The sequence below is a fragment of the Ahaetulla prasina genome, chromosome 6 (genome assembly GCF_028640845.1).
Source record: "Ahaetulla prasina isolate Xishuangbanna chromosome 6, ASM2864084v1, whole genome shotgun sequence".
Lineage (NCBI taxonomy): Eukaryota > Metazoa > Chordata > Lepidosauria > Squamata > Colubridae > Ahaetulla > Ahaetulla prasina.
Genome location: NC_080544.1, coordinates 15173961 through 15188315, shown reverse-complemented (window position 1 = coordinate 15188315; position 14355 = coordinate 15173961).

Sequence of the window (14355 nt, the reverse complement as noted above, 5' to 3'; positions counted from 1 at the left end):
AAATGGTTGTCCACTAGGACTCCAAGATCCCTCTCACAGTTACTACTATTGAGCAAGGTACCACATATCCGATACCTGTGCATTTTGTTTTTTTGGCCTAAATGTAGAACCTTACTTTTTTCATTTTACTTTTTTTATTTGACAGAGCTGCTCCCTGATTTTGAATGGGAACACTTAGTCATCACCCAAGATGGCTTTTGAGCAATCCCAATTGGCAAGGGGGAATCTTGAAGATTCCAATTCCCACCAGAAGCGATCAGAAAGTCATTGGGCGTATCCATCTTCCTGTCAATCAGTTTCATTTTCTAAGAGCTCCAGAATTTTAACTTTCACGTTTTGACTTCATTGTTTCATTTTGCTTATTGTTTTAAAAGTTGATTTATAGTTGAATGCTGATTTATTTCAATCCCTTGATGGACTCTAATTGCTTTTTGATATATGTTGTTCTGCTGAAATTGGAAGATGTTATTTCACAATGTACGGCTCTAAATCTCAACATTAACTTTTCAGTTTCTGCAATTTCAGCAAAAGTCTAGTTTTCTGGTAGATATCGGGTCAAGTTTGGGGAAATTTCCGGTAAAACTAGAACTTGATTTTTTTTTTTAGCCTTCCAGATCAAATATATTGGCTTATTTATATAATGCCAGCTTTTTTATTACTTCAAATAGTGTCCCCAAAGTAACCTCAAAGTAGTTAAATCAAGAGTGTCCAATCTTGACAGTCTATGGACTTCAACCCCCAGAATGCTGGCTGGGGAATTCTGGGAGTTGAAGTCCACAAGTTTTTTTTTTTTAATTCAAAAAGTTTTACAAAAAATTTTTTCCCCCCCTTTCCCCCAACCCCTCTCCCTTCACAAACCCCCTCCCCCCTCCCCCCTGACTTTCCGGAACAAGCACAAGGTATAGTTAAAAATAAAACAAACATATACTAAAAAAATTTTTTCCCCAAACTATTATACCAATTTTCCCTCTCTAGCTCTGACTTCCTCCTTACATAACCAAAATCCTTCAAAAAATTAACAATAAACAGTAATAAAATATATAAATCAATAGAACAAATTAATCCTAAAGTATTTAAAACCAGCTAAAGCATAAAAATCCAATCCAATTCAGAGAATATCTCCCTTATAGCTTCTATAACCATATAATTTTCCCCCCAAGTCTTTCTTACATAAGATCTTTCGAGAATATTCTATTTAAAATTCAATACAACAGATTATAAAATTTCAATACAGGGAAATTACAATATCTATTCAACTTTAGTCCTTCCTCGTCAAAATCCAGTATAAATCCAAATATCTAGTCTTTTATGATAGTTATAAAACATATAATCAACCCATTTCTTCCAGATCTTCCTCACGTATTGTCTTTCAGGGACGCTAATGTCTTTTTCTGTTAATATTTCAAAAAAAAGAAATTCTTTCAAGGATGATACTTTTGCCTCTTGCCATTTTTTTTAATGCATTAGTCTCTGTCTTTCCTTCATTACTCCTTTTGAAAAGTCAGTCGCAATATTTCCTAATAGTTCCTCATGTCCAAGAATCCACGAGTTACTGCCGTATATTCCCTCAATCCGAAAAGAGCTTGGAAAGCATTAACCCTGTGAATTTTTCCATTTCGGGAGACAGCCTCCTGTCCAGAAGTTTTAAAGTTGTCAAAGTTGGACACCCCTGAATTAAAGGATACACTGGAGCCAGTGGTGAAATCTGAACCGGTTCACTGGCTGCGCATGCGCGCTGTGCGCCAAGCATGTGCTATGCACATGCAAGCAGAGTGTGCACCAAACGTGTGCTGCATGCAGATGCACAGTGTTCACCAAACACATGTTGCATGTGTGCATGTGCAGTACGTGCCAAAAGGTAAGTAGAATAGCGAGGGGGGGGGATCAGCTCTGTCGTGTGATTTAGATTCACTAGAAAGCAGGATTTCCTGCTTTCTAGCGATTTTAAATCATGTGGCACAGCTGATCATTGGAAATACCAGTTCGGAGGAACCGGTAGTTTTTTTTGTTTACTACTTGTTCGCCGAACTGGTAGTTTTTATCGCTAATGGTTTGCCCGAACTAGTGTGAACCGATAGCATTTCACCATGGCCTGGAGTGTTGTTCCAGAATTTACATATTAACAAAACATGGAGCCTTCCACACTTAGGAAATATGAATCGATAACATCTTGTGGGTGGTTTGTGTTTTCATCATGGAAAAGCAAGAAATATTGACACAATTACATGAGAATGAAAAATAAGCTTTCTGGAATAAAAATGGGAAGAAAATAGAACAGCGTGCTGGTATTTGTAGCAGTCGATCAATCTAGAACGCAGCTGAGTTTGTACTGCGTAAAAATATCTGTGGGATCTTTTGGTTTTAATATTAGCATTTTGGGTGAACTTAGTCACTTTGTAGATGAGCATCTTTTAGTCAGCACCCTTTTAGGTCTCGTTATGTGTGTATGTTTATATGTGTCTCTCTCTACTATCACGCAAACACTCCAGCCAAATTCATTTAAAAATAGTGATTTTTCAGTGGCCTTCTTTTCATTTCTTTTGTTGGAGGGGGAGAAATTAAGCTGTAAAGCAGGCCCATTAATGGAATAATCAAGGTTTATTGAATACATTATTGACTACAAACTTGTGGTTCCAGACTATGAATAGTAAGTACTTGCTCACCGATGATGATTAGATCAGTGGTGAAAGCCAACTGTTTTTACTATGAGTTCTGTGGGCGTGGCTTAGTGCGCAAGATGTCATGTGGTTGATGTGGCTTGGGTGAGGTATGGCTTGGTGGGTGTGGTGGGCATGGCTTGGTGGGCATGGCAGGGGAAGGATACTGCAAAATCTCTATTCCCTCTCCACTCCTGGAGAAGGATATTGCAAAATCTCCATTCCCACTCCACTCTGGGGCCAGCCAGAGGTGGTATTTGCCGGTTCTCTGAACTACTCAAGATTTCCGCTACCAGTTCTCTGAACTACTCAATATTTCCACTACTGGTTCTCCAGAACCGTCAGAACCTGCTGGATTTCACCTCTGGAGTAGGTGTTTTCTGCAGGCTTTACAAATGGAAATAAGTGGTCCTATTATTTGGGGGTTCATGTGATTGATGCATGTGCAACTAAAGCAGAGATGTATAAACAAGAAAGGCTCACAAAAATGTTGCGGACTATAACACAGAGTGTATTGAGTGGTAGAGTTAGGTAATTCAATTCAGACCCCACAGACGATTTTCAATAGAACATAGAAAAATAGAATCATAGGACTGGAAGGGACTTCGTAGGTCTTCTAGTCCAACCCTCTGCCCGTGGCAAGAGATCCTGTATCATTCCAGAAAAATGGCTGTCCAGTTTCTTCTTAAAAGCCTCAAGTGATGGAGCATCCACAACTTCTGGAAGTAAACCATTCTACTGATTAATTGTTCTCACTATCAGGAAATTTCTCTTTAGTTCTAGGCCAGGGACGTCAAACTTGATTTCACTGAGGGCTGCATCAGGGGGCTGGAGTAGGCATGGCCAGGCAGCTCTATGTCACTTGTGTCAGGGGCACTGTTGTGGTTGACCAGCAGCCTGCGGACCTGCTAATGGAGTCGGACAGCGATGAGGCCTGGGAAGGCCCAGATAAGGGCTCTGCATCGGAGGCTGAGGTGGGGCCAGTTAGGTGCGGACTCTAGAGCCTCCAGAGACTGATAGTAGTGAGGCAGAGGAACAGGAGGAGCCTGTTCCTAATGCACGCATGAGAAGAGCTGCCAGAAGGCAAGAGCAGCTCAAGCAAAAAGGACAACTCGGGAGTAGGGCCAAGAGATGATTGGCCCCTCCCATAAGGGTTAAAACAGACCAGCAACGGCATTTGGGCTTTGCCGGAAAACAACGTTGGTAGCTTCGTCTTCTTGCATTTATTTTTGTATTGGTGTCTTCTGAATGTTTGCCAAGAAAGGCCTTTGGCAGTTTGTCTAATTGGACCAAGGTTGGTGGTAGGACTGAGGAATTTGTGTTAGGAGGAATTTGATTTAACTTAGTTGAACTACGCTGAGAATGAAGTAATTCTCAGCTGTTCGAATAAAGGTTGTTTGTTTTTTCACTGACTGAGTTTCCTACTGCCTACTTGGGCCTGGATCACAATAGGCGCCTACAGTGGCCCGACAGCTCTACCAGAAAAAACAGAGCTCGGGAGGGCTGTGTGCGGCCCTCCCTACCTCGTTTTCACTGGCAGAGGCACTGTAGGCCAGTCCTTTGCTGTTTCCAGGGCAACCCCATAGGTCAGGTCTAAGCACCCCACGGGCCAGATCCGGTTTCCGGGCCTTGAGTTTTACACCCCTGTTCTAATCTGTTTCTCTCTTTAATGAGCTCCCATCCATTAGTTCTTGTCCTGCCTTTGGGTTCTTTGGAGAATAAGACAATCCCCTCTTCTGTATGATTGGCCCTCAAGTATTGGAAAACAGTTATTACATCCCCCCCCATCCTTCTCTTTAGTAGGCTAGTCATACCTAGCTCTGTTCATCCTATGATTTAGCCTCCAGACCCTTCATCATCTTTATTGAATAATAGGGCTAATCTTCCAGGGGAACAGTTAATACTCTGCAATTAGACTCAATTGACATTCACATTACTATTAATCCTATCATAATCCAGGAAATAAGTTTATTTTTTAAAAAAATCACACCAGCCCATAAAGTTGTCAGGGTTCCAAGTAACACCCCCAACGAAAGAAAACTCAGAGGCTTGAGTCCTCAGAGTTCCATTTTCTTAGAGATGTCACATTGGCACATCTGAGAAAACCCGAATCTGAAAGCTTCCAGGTTTTTCCCCACCCAAAGGAAAGTTCAAGTCCTGCCAAACACCCACAAGTCCATCACATGATCCAATCAAAACACCGTTCCAACTGGAGATGCCTCTTAGGTGCAGGGCAAGACATCCTTGACTCTCTGAGAAAGGAATGTTATTATGACTATATATCACCCTGCCTCCATACAATCCCCCCTCCCAGTTTCCCACAGTAGTAAACATGGCAGGTCTGAAGGCCTAATGCAAAAGATGGATTCTAGTCCTGAGAAAAGTATTCTTTGTCCTTATCATGTCTTATATTTTTAATTGACCATGATCTTTTGGGGGTGATATTATAATTTACACATCTTTGTTTTGGCAAATTGAAGAGGTTTAAAGGCACCAGTGTGAAACTTAAGGAGCTAATAGATAAAGAAACCAATAAGTCCACCTGAGCAAAACTATAGGGATATTGTTTCAAAGGACAATTGTTCTGTCTTCCTTAACCCAATTGTGAAACTAAGGCAATGATATGGCTATGATATGATGAAGAATGACAAATGGGGAGTATATCAGAGGACTGGCAATAGAATGTAGAACTAAATGTTGAAATTACACAATCCTCTGCATTCATTGTTTTGTTTAAAGTCTTTCCCCAAACACACGGTGACCAATTTATTTCAAAGCAAATACTACATTGTAAGTCTAAGAATGTTAATCGAAGAATGTTGAATATCTTCTTGCAGTGGTGCTAAGCATTTTTGAAAATTGATAGAAGATATGTAGCTCAAGAGTTAAACTGTGGGGTCCTTGGTGCAGATCAGAGGTGGGTTTCAGCCATTTCCTCTGGTTAGGGTTAGAGAGACAGAGCTGGAAATCAGGTAAGATGGCAAGAGGAGCCCCGTCTTACTTCATGTTCCCCAAAATAATAAGACCTCCCTGAAAATAAGGCCAAGCACTTATTGCGGTGTTCAAAAAATATAAGACAGGGTCTTATTTTCGGGGAAACATGGAATATACATTCATTCTATAATCTATAAACCAGCGGACCTGTACTAGGGATTCGAACCGCTGAACTGCCAACCTTTCTGATTGACAAGCTCAGTGTCTTAGCCATTGTAGTCAGGCTCAAGCAGTTCGGTCACTGAACATTTCTCCTTTTTTAACAGAAAGTGAGATTGTTGCAATGGTTCCCTAAACATCCCTTGTCAGTATGAAGGGGACAGAAGCAGTAGTGAAATCCAAATTTTTTCACTACCGATTGTGTGGGCGTGGCTTGGTGGGTGTGGCATGGTTTGGTGGGTGTGGCTTGGTGGGCATGGCAGGGGAAGGATATTGCAAAATCTCCATTCCCACCCCACTCTGGGGCCAGCCAGAGGTGGTATTTTCTGGTTCTCCGAACTACTCAAAATTTCTGCTACCGGTTCTTCAGAACCTGTCAGAACCTGCTGGATTTCACCCCTGCTATAAACCATATAGATTAAAGCATTGCTGGAACATTTAGATTCAACTGCTTTTACTTTGTGTTTTGTTTATTAGTCATTGGCAAACTTGGGCTGAAAGTCACCATATTCAACTTCTTAACACACACACATTCTGCTCTGGATTATCCTTGATGTTTGCTTGTGTAAGCATAACTGACAAGCATATTAGGTATTAAGCCTCACACAATTGCTCTTGTGTGAACTGGAAGATTAATTCTTTCTTTGTTCACCACCTCCAGTTCCCTTTCTCCGTCCCCACTTGGAGGGAGGAAAATTTGAGGTGGGAACACTTCCTGCTTAGATATCCCTTCCATAAACATGAGATGGAAAGGAAGGAACCTGCAGCTTCATAAAATTTTCATCCTCTTTAATTGGTTGTAATAATGACTGATAAGTCAATATTCAACCTGAATTTTGGGTTGCTTTCAATTCTGTTTGTGCACTTGAATGGGTTTTTGTTGTTCAGTTGTTAGGTTGCATCCATCTCTTCATGACCCCATGGATCATAGCATACCAGCCCCGCTCCATCTTCCATTGTCTCCCAGAGTTTGCCTAAATTCATGTTCATTGCATCAAGGACACCATCTAACAATCTCCTCCTCTGCCTTCCATCTTCCCCAACATCAAGGTCTTTCCAAGGAAGTCCTCTCTTCTCATTTGGTGGGCAAAGTATCTGTCCTTCCAAAGAAGTCACGGTTGATTTCTTTCAGGATTGGCTGATTGGAGCTCCTTGCAGTCCAAGGGACTCTCAAGAGTCGTCTCCAACACCCCAATTGGAAAGCATCAAATTCTTTAGTGCTCAGGCTTCCTCATGGTCCAACTCTTGCAGCTCTTTAGTTCTACTGGGAAAATTCAGTATTTTTATATTCATTATATATTTTTTATACTTATTTAGTGTAAATTGAATGGACATGGATGGGAGTTACCCTGGGAAGCAAAGTAGGAGCATTTGAAAACCAAGCATCCTTGATCACTCATTAAATCTTTGCAAGTTCAGGTGTGAAAAAGGTTTGTAAATGAAGCTTCGGTTAAAATGCAAAATGAGCTGGACTCTAGATAATGTCCCAAGAAAGTACAATGGCTTAGAATGGAGGGGGAAAAAAGATGCTAGTTCACGTCAAGGAGGTATGTTTTTGTATTCCCCAAAGTTCAATTTAAAATCTGGTTCCAAGTCCAATTTAAAAAGGAAAAAAAAAAGCTTCTATTACAGTGCTTTAATTTTATAATTCCCTCTATTCTTCCTTCAATGGTCAAAAAAGCATTTTAAAGTTTTTTTCCAATCCTCTCCACATCTATTATGGGTTTTTTCTTCTAATATTTTAATTGCCTCCACATATTATAATTCAAAAGTCAAGTTCCATTTCAGGCTTTGAAGCTTTAGACTTCCATTTTGTTCTTTCTTCATTCACATGCCCCCATGCCCATTAGCCACTGTTTCCTCGCCGGGGCACCTTTTAACAATTTAACAATATTTTTGTTTTACCTGTGAGCTGGCAATCACTCACCCGGCATCAGTACTTTGTACAAATCACTGGTCCTGCTCAAAAATTTGGTCCAGTTGCCCCAGCTTAATGGCCGCTGCAATGGCCGCCGCCCCCGCCGCCGAGTTGAAGAGTTTCCTCTGACCTCCGAGGAACTTCACTGTTCCTCTTGATCATCTGAGGTGCCTCTTCTGCTTCTCTGTCCCTACAGGACAGATCCGGTCTGAAGACCAAACCTCGACAGCGGTTTGTCAGCCCAGGATTTCGCGAGGCTCATCAGAGCCCACTATTCCCCTACTGTCTCGCCACAACGCTTTCGGTCGAATCTCAATTAACCATGTTGGTTATCTGTATATTCATGTCCAAACCCAACTTTTACTCAGAATGAGAAATTTACATATTTGCACAGATAAATGTTAGAGCAGTCCCTCCCAGCTTCTTTTTGTGTCCAAATAATTACTTGTGAAAAATAAAGAGGCACTTGGATTTGTTCTGCTCCATGAAGGCAAAGCAATTCATCTTATTAAGGTGAACAGGAGGTAAAATTTGCACCAATGAGATATTTGTAGCCTCATAATTATGGTGCTCCATTGCTTCATAAACATATGATGAACAGATGCAAGAATTGGATATGCCCAGCTTTATTTATTTATTTATTTATTTAGATTTTTATACCGTCCTTCTCCTGAAGGACTCAGGGCGGTGTACAGCCAAATTATAAAACAATACAATATACAATTAAAACAAAGACTTAAAACAAGCATATTCCATAAATGGCCAAAATTTAAAACAATCAAATTTAAAACCGTTAAAATACATAAATAGTAGCCCCAATTAAAATTATTTAAGACTAAAAATTTAAGCCAGTCCCGCTTGAATAAATAAATGCATTTTCAGTTCACGGCGAAAGGTCCGAAGGTCAGGTAATTGGCGCAAACCAGGGAGAAGTTCGTTCCAAAGGGTAGGAGCTCCGACAGAGAAGGCCCTTCCCCTGGGGGCTGCCAGCCAACATTGCTTGGCAGACGGCACCCTGAGGAGACCCTCTCTGTGTCAGCGTACGGGTTGGTGGGAGGTGTGAGGTAACAGCAGGCGGAATGAAAAGAAGGACTAGGAGCGACCTGATAGCAGTCTTCCAATATTTGAGGGGTGCCATAAAGAAGAGGGGGTCAACTTACTAACGAAAGTACCTGAAGGCAGGACAAGAATTAACAGATGGAAACTAATCAAGGAGAGAAACAACTAGAACTAAGGAGAAATTTCCTGACAGTGAGAACAATTAATCAGTGAAACAGAAGTTGCCTCCAGAAGTTGTGGGTGCTCCATCACTGGAGCTTTTAAAGAAGATATTGGACAACCAATTTGTCTGAAATGGTAGTTTCTTGACTGAGCAGGGGATTAGACTACCCCATAACCACAGATCTGCGGTCACAGTGACCGCAACAGTTTTCCAAAATGTTCGGAACACCCCTATTTTTAGAAATGGACCATTCCGGTTGCGAATAGCTTGCTTTCCCACCAATAAGAGTGTATGCAGCATTGTGCATTTGTCAGATTTAGTATTTTCTGTAGCAGCCTTTGAATTTGAGTTTTGGTCATTTTGACCGCAGGTCTTTGTTAATGTATTTTTTTTTTAATAATGTTGCGGCCAAGTTTACCACCAAAAAGAGTCCTATTTGGTGATCCAAACTTCAAAGAAACAGTTCTAAAATGGTATGGAGAAGCAGAAAGCGATCTGAGTGAAGTGAAATCAGATTGACACGAACATTTTGTAATGGACGATGAGGAACCTGCTGCTGCTGCCGATTCTGACATCAGCGATGATGAAGCTCCCCATGAAATTGATGACCAGATACAGTCTACATCGTGCAATAATTTATATGGCAAGAACAAATTCAAATGGTCTTCTGCTCCTTTTGGAAGCAATAGTTCAAGAACTGCTAATCACAATATTGTTGTGCAATTGCCTGGACTATGGCCAGCAACTAGAAATCTTGGAAATCCACCTACTCCCCTGGAGATTTGAAAATTATTATATTCTAAAGAAATTATTAGTGCCATCATTCAGTGGACCAATGTAAAGATTAGAGAAGAAAGATTGAAGTTCAAGGACGGAGAAGCAAAAAGTTACCTGCGTGATGTGGATTTGATAGAGATCAATACGTTTTTTTGGGTTTATTGCTCTATACATCAATTTTTAGATCCAACCATGAAAACATCAAATCAGGGGTGAAATGCTCCGGGTTCGGATCGGATCGGCTGATCCAGTAGCGATGGCCACAGGTGGTTTGGAGAACTGGTAGCAAAAATCCCTAGTCTCACCCCCCCGCCCATGCCCACCAAATCGCCCGGTCGCCCGCTTGCTGCTTCTTTTAAAAAATGCTTTTAAAAGTTAAAAAAAAGGGCTCTGACCATCACAGCAGAGCTGCGTGATTGTCAGAGCCTTTTTTTTACTTTTAAAAGCCTTTTTTAACAACCTATTTGGCTGAATAGGTTGTAAAAATGCTTTTAAAAGGTTAAAAAAAAGACTCTGATGATCACAGCTGAGCTGCCTGATCATCAGAGCCTTTTTTTACTTTTAAAAGCATTTTTTTACAACCTATTTGGCCGAATAGGTTGTAAAAAAATGCTTTTAAAAGTAAAAAAAAAAAGATCGTGTGCCCCAGCTGATCACCCCCCCCCCATGCACTGTTCTACTTACCCCATGCCTCCTTTTGGTGTGCACTACACGCACGTGTGTGCGCACCTGACATTTGGTGTGTGGTGTGCACTGTGCATGTGTGTACGCCGCATGTGTGCGCAGCTGGTGAACTGGTAATAAACCAGTTCAGATTTCACCACTGCATCAAATGTGTTTTTGCTACTGAGGTCATTATGACCTGATGTCTATAATAGAGTAGCTGAAATAGTAAATCTGTGGTTAGGGGCTAGAAACCATCCAACCCTCCACAGAGGACCTTCTCTGTGGGGGCCCCTGCCCTCTGGAATGAGCTGCAACCGGGGCTTCGTCAACTCCCCGACCTCTGGACCTTTCACCGCGAGCTGAAGACACTTTTGTTCTAGCGTGCAGGGCTAGCTTAAACGTAGTTTTAATTGGGGTTTTTAATTGGGGTTTTTAAACAGGCTTTTAATTGTATCCAAAATTTTAGGCCATATATCGAATTAATTTTTTTATATTGTCTTTTAACCTGTGTTGTATGTATTCTCGTATTTTATTGGCTGTGAACCGCCCTGAGTCCTTCGGGAGAAGGGCGGTATACAAATTTAATAAATCAATAAATAAAATAAAGTGTCTTCCAATGCTGTTATTCTGTTATTCTGCTTCTTCTAACATCTTGCAAAATCTGGAAGAGATTCCAGCAGACACTCAACGAAACCAAGAGCAAACTACAGAAGAGAAGAGAGTAAATCCAGCTGGCTACTTCACTTCACTTCACTTTTAAAAGCAAAGGACTTGTTTGCTTTTCAAAAGAGTTCACTTCAATGTTTCTGAAGCACTCTCCTCCCTGCCTAGCCCTTGAAATAAGTGGCCTGGCAAGATTTTATTTTGTTCCACGTACTTTCAAGAACTGTGCTGGCCAATTCTCTCCTGGGCTGTCATCAGAATTTAACAGTAAAACGGTGTGGATTGTAAATCTTTTTTTTTTGTTATAAATAAATCAGCTTGTTGCTTGAGCTGTCAAGCAAAAAGAGCTCCTGGCAGTTCGAAAAGATCTTGAATAATGCACATGCGATAAGAAAACAAATATTTAGAAATTCTCCAGGGTCTATTAATTTTTAATAGGAATCTATCTCTATTTCTTTTTTTTTTTTAAAGAAAACCTTAATTGGAAATAATGTGTATTCCCTGCTTGACTTTTTCTGATCTATAAAATGGTCGTAGGTGATTTTTGGAAGCCCGAGACATGGAAGATATTGTTTAAATAACAGCGTTAATTGAAAACGACACCTTGGTAAATACGGATTTTAGAGTACAGCGTTTTTATTTTCCCCGTATGATAAAATTGAATGAAAAGAATGATTTGCTTTGTTTGAAAATCCCCACACTAGGAAGTGAGGTTGTAACCAAAAATGCAACCGAAAGATGCATATTAAAAATCGCACATTTGTTACAAGGGAGCAGATTAAGTCATGCTTAGTGTCTAAGTCACAGAAGAGTCTTCTGGACTCCATTGGCCATGTAGGATCTTTTTGGGCAACCTTTGGAGACTAGTTTATTTCTGTCTTCTGGGGGTGTTTTTCTTGGTTTAGCCAACAGTCCTGGCATTTCTTTATGGTTCCCCTCAAAGTAGTAATCAGGCTTGGCCCTGCCTAGTTTCATAGTCAAGATAAAGTCAACTAAAAGTTGAGGAACACCCAAGTGATACACTTGACATGGTGGTCTTCGAGCTCCTTTCAGGCATTGCATTTGTCCCATCCAAATGGTTTCCACGACAAATGGTTCAAATGACCATTTGTGATGCCTTCAAATCAGGACCATGTTCCTATTGACAAAGTCCCCAGTTCTGCTCATTGGAATGAAAAGGGGTGAGACATAGGAGGCAATGAAGAAAAAATATGGAAAACAAAGAAAGAAAGAAAGAAAGGAAGGAAGGAAGGAAGGAAGGAAGGAAGGAAGAAAGAAAGAAAGAAAGAAAGAAAGAAAGAAAGAAAGAAAGAAAGAAAGAAAGAAAATAAGGAAGGGAGGGAGGGAGGGAGGGAAGGAAGGAAGGTGATGGAGGCAGGGAGGGAGGGCAGAAATGGAGACAAAGGAAATGGAAAGTAAGGAAAGGAAAGGAAAGAAAGGAAGGGAAGGAGGGAGGGTGGAGATCAATGGTGGGATTCAATTTTTTTTACTACCGGTTCTGTGGGAGTGGCTTGATGGGCGTGGCATGGCATGGTGGGTGTGGCAGGGGAAGGATACTGTAAAATCTCCATTCCCACCCCACTCCAGGGAAAGGACACTGCAAAATCTCCATTTCCTCTCAATCAGTTGGGACTCGGGAGGCAGAGAATAAATGGGGGCAGGGCCAGTCAGAATTTTTACTACCGGTTCTCCGAACTACTCAAAATTTCTGCTGCCGGTTCTCCAGAACTGGTCAGAACCTGATGAATACCACCTCTGGTGAAAATAGAAGGAAAGGAGAAAAGAAAGGAGAAAGGAAAGGAAAGGAAAGAAAGGAGGGAGAGAGGGAGGGAGGAGATAGAAGGAAAGGAGAAAGAAAAAGAGAAAGGAAAGGAAGATAAAAGGAGGAGGAAGGGAGGGAGGGATGGAGGAAGGAGGGAGGGAGGGTGGAGATCAATGGTGGGATTCAATTTTACTACCGGTTCTGTGGGAGTGGCTTGATGGGCATGGCATGGCTTGGTGGGTGTGGCAGGGGAAGGATACTGTAAAATCTCCATTCTCACCCCACTCCAGGGGAAGGATACTGCAAAATCTCCCTTTCCTCTCAATCAGGGACTCGGGAGGCAGAGAATAAATGGGGGCAGGGCCAGTCAGAATTTTTACTACCGGTTCTCCGAACTATTCAAAATTTCTGCTGCCGGTTCTCCAGAACTGGTCAGAACCTGCTGAATACCACCTCTGGTGAAAATAGAAGGAAAGGAGAAAAGAAAGGAGAAAGGAAAGGAAAGGAAAGGAAAGAAAGGAAGGAGGAGGAGGGAGATAGAAGGAAAGGAGAAAGAAAAGAGAAAGGAAAGGAAGATAAAAGGAGGAGGAAGGGAGGAGGGAGGGAGGAAGGAGGGAGGAGGTGGAGATCAATGGTGGGATTCAATTTTACTACCGGTTCTGTGGGAGTGGCTTGATGGGCATGGCATGGCTTGGTGGGTGTGGCAGGGGAAGGATACTGTAAAATCTCCATTCTCACCCCACTCCAGGGGAAGGATACTGCAAAATCTCCCTTTCCTCTCAATCAGGGACTCGGGAGGCAGAGAATAAATGGGGGCAGGGCCAGTCAGAATTTTTACTACCGGTTCTCCGAACTATTCAAAATTTCTGCTGCCGGTTCTCCAGAACTGGTCAGAACCTGCTGAATACCACCTCTGGTGAAAATAGAAGGAAAGGAGAAAAGAAAGGAGAAAGGAAAGGAAAGGAAAGGAAAGAAAGGAGGGAGAGAGGGAGGGAGGAGATAGAAGGAAAGGAGAAAGAAAAAGAGAAAGGAAAGGAAGATAAAAGGAGGAGGAAGGGAGGGAGGGAGGGAGGAAGGAAGTGAGGGAAGAAGGGATGATGGAGATAGAAGGAAAGGAGAGAGGAAAGGAAAGGAAAGGAAAGGAAAGGAAAGGAAAGGAAAGGAAAATCTAAGAGCCAGTATGCTTTTTTTAAAAGATGGCATTATTTTGGGGTTCTCTTCTCTTTCCCCACCCCTCAAAAAGAGGAAAAAAAAGACAGATTCTATTGAGTTCAGTTGTACTTTGGATTGAATATTTTTCAGAAACAGATGGTTTTGAATGTTTTGCTGCTCTTGCTGTTTTTATTGATGCTTGAAGGAGATTCTTGTTTATGTTTTATTCTAGAAAGACCTTGAAAGGGATTTATTGGAGAAGTATTAAATCAAGGTATTAAATAAATACATATGATTTTATTTCATTCGTATGAATAAGAGTTGTACTTGGAGTTGGACTGGGATATTAAAAACTGGCAGATAATCCTTCTTCTTTTTTATTTTA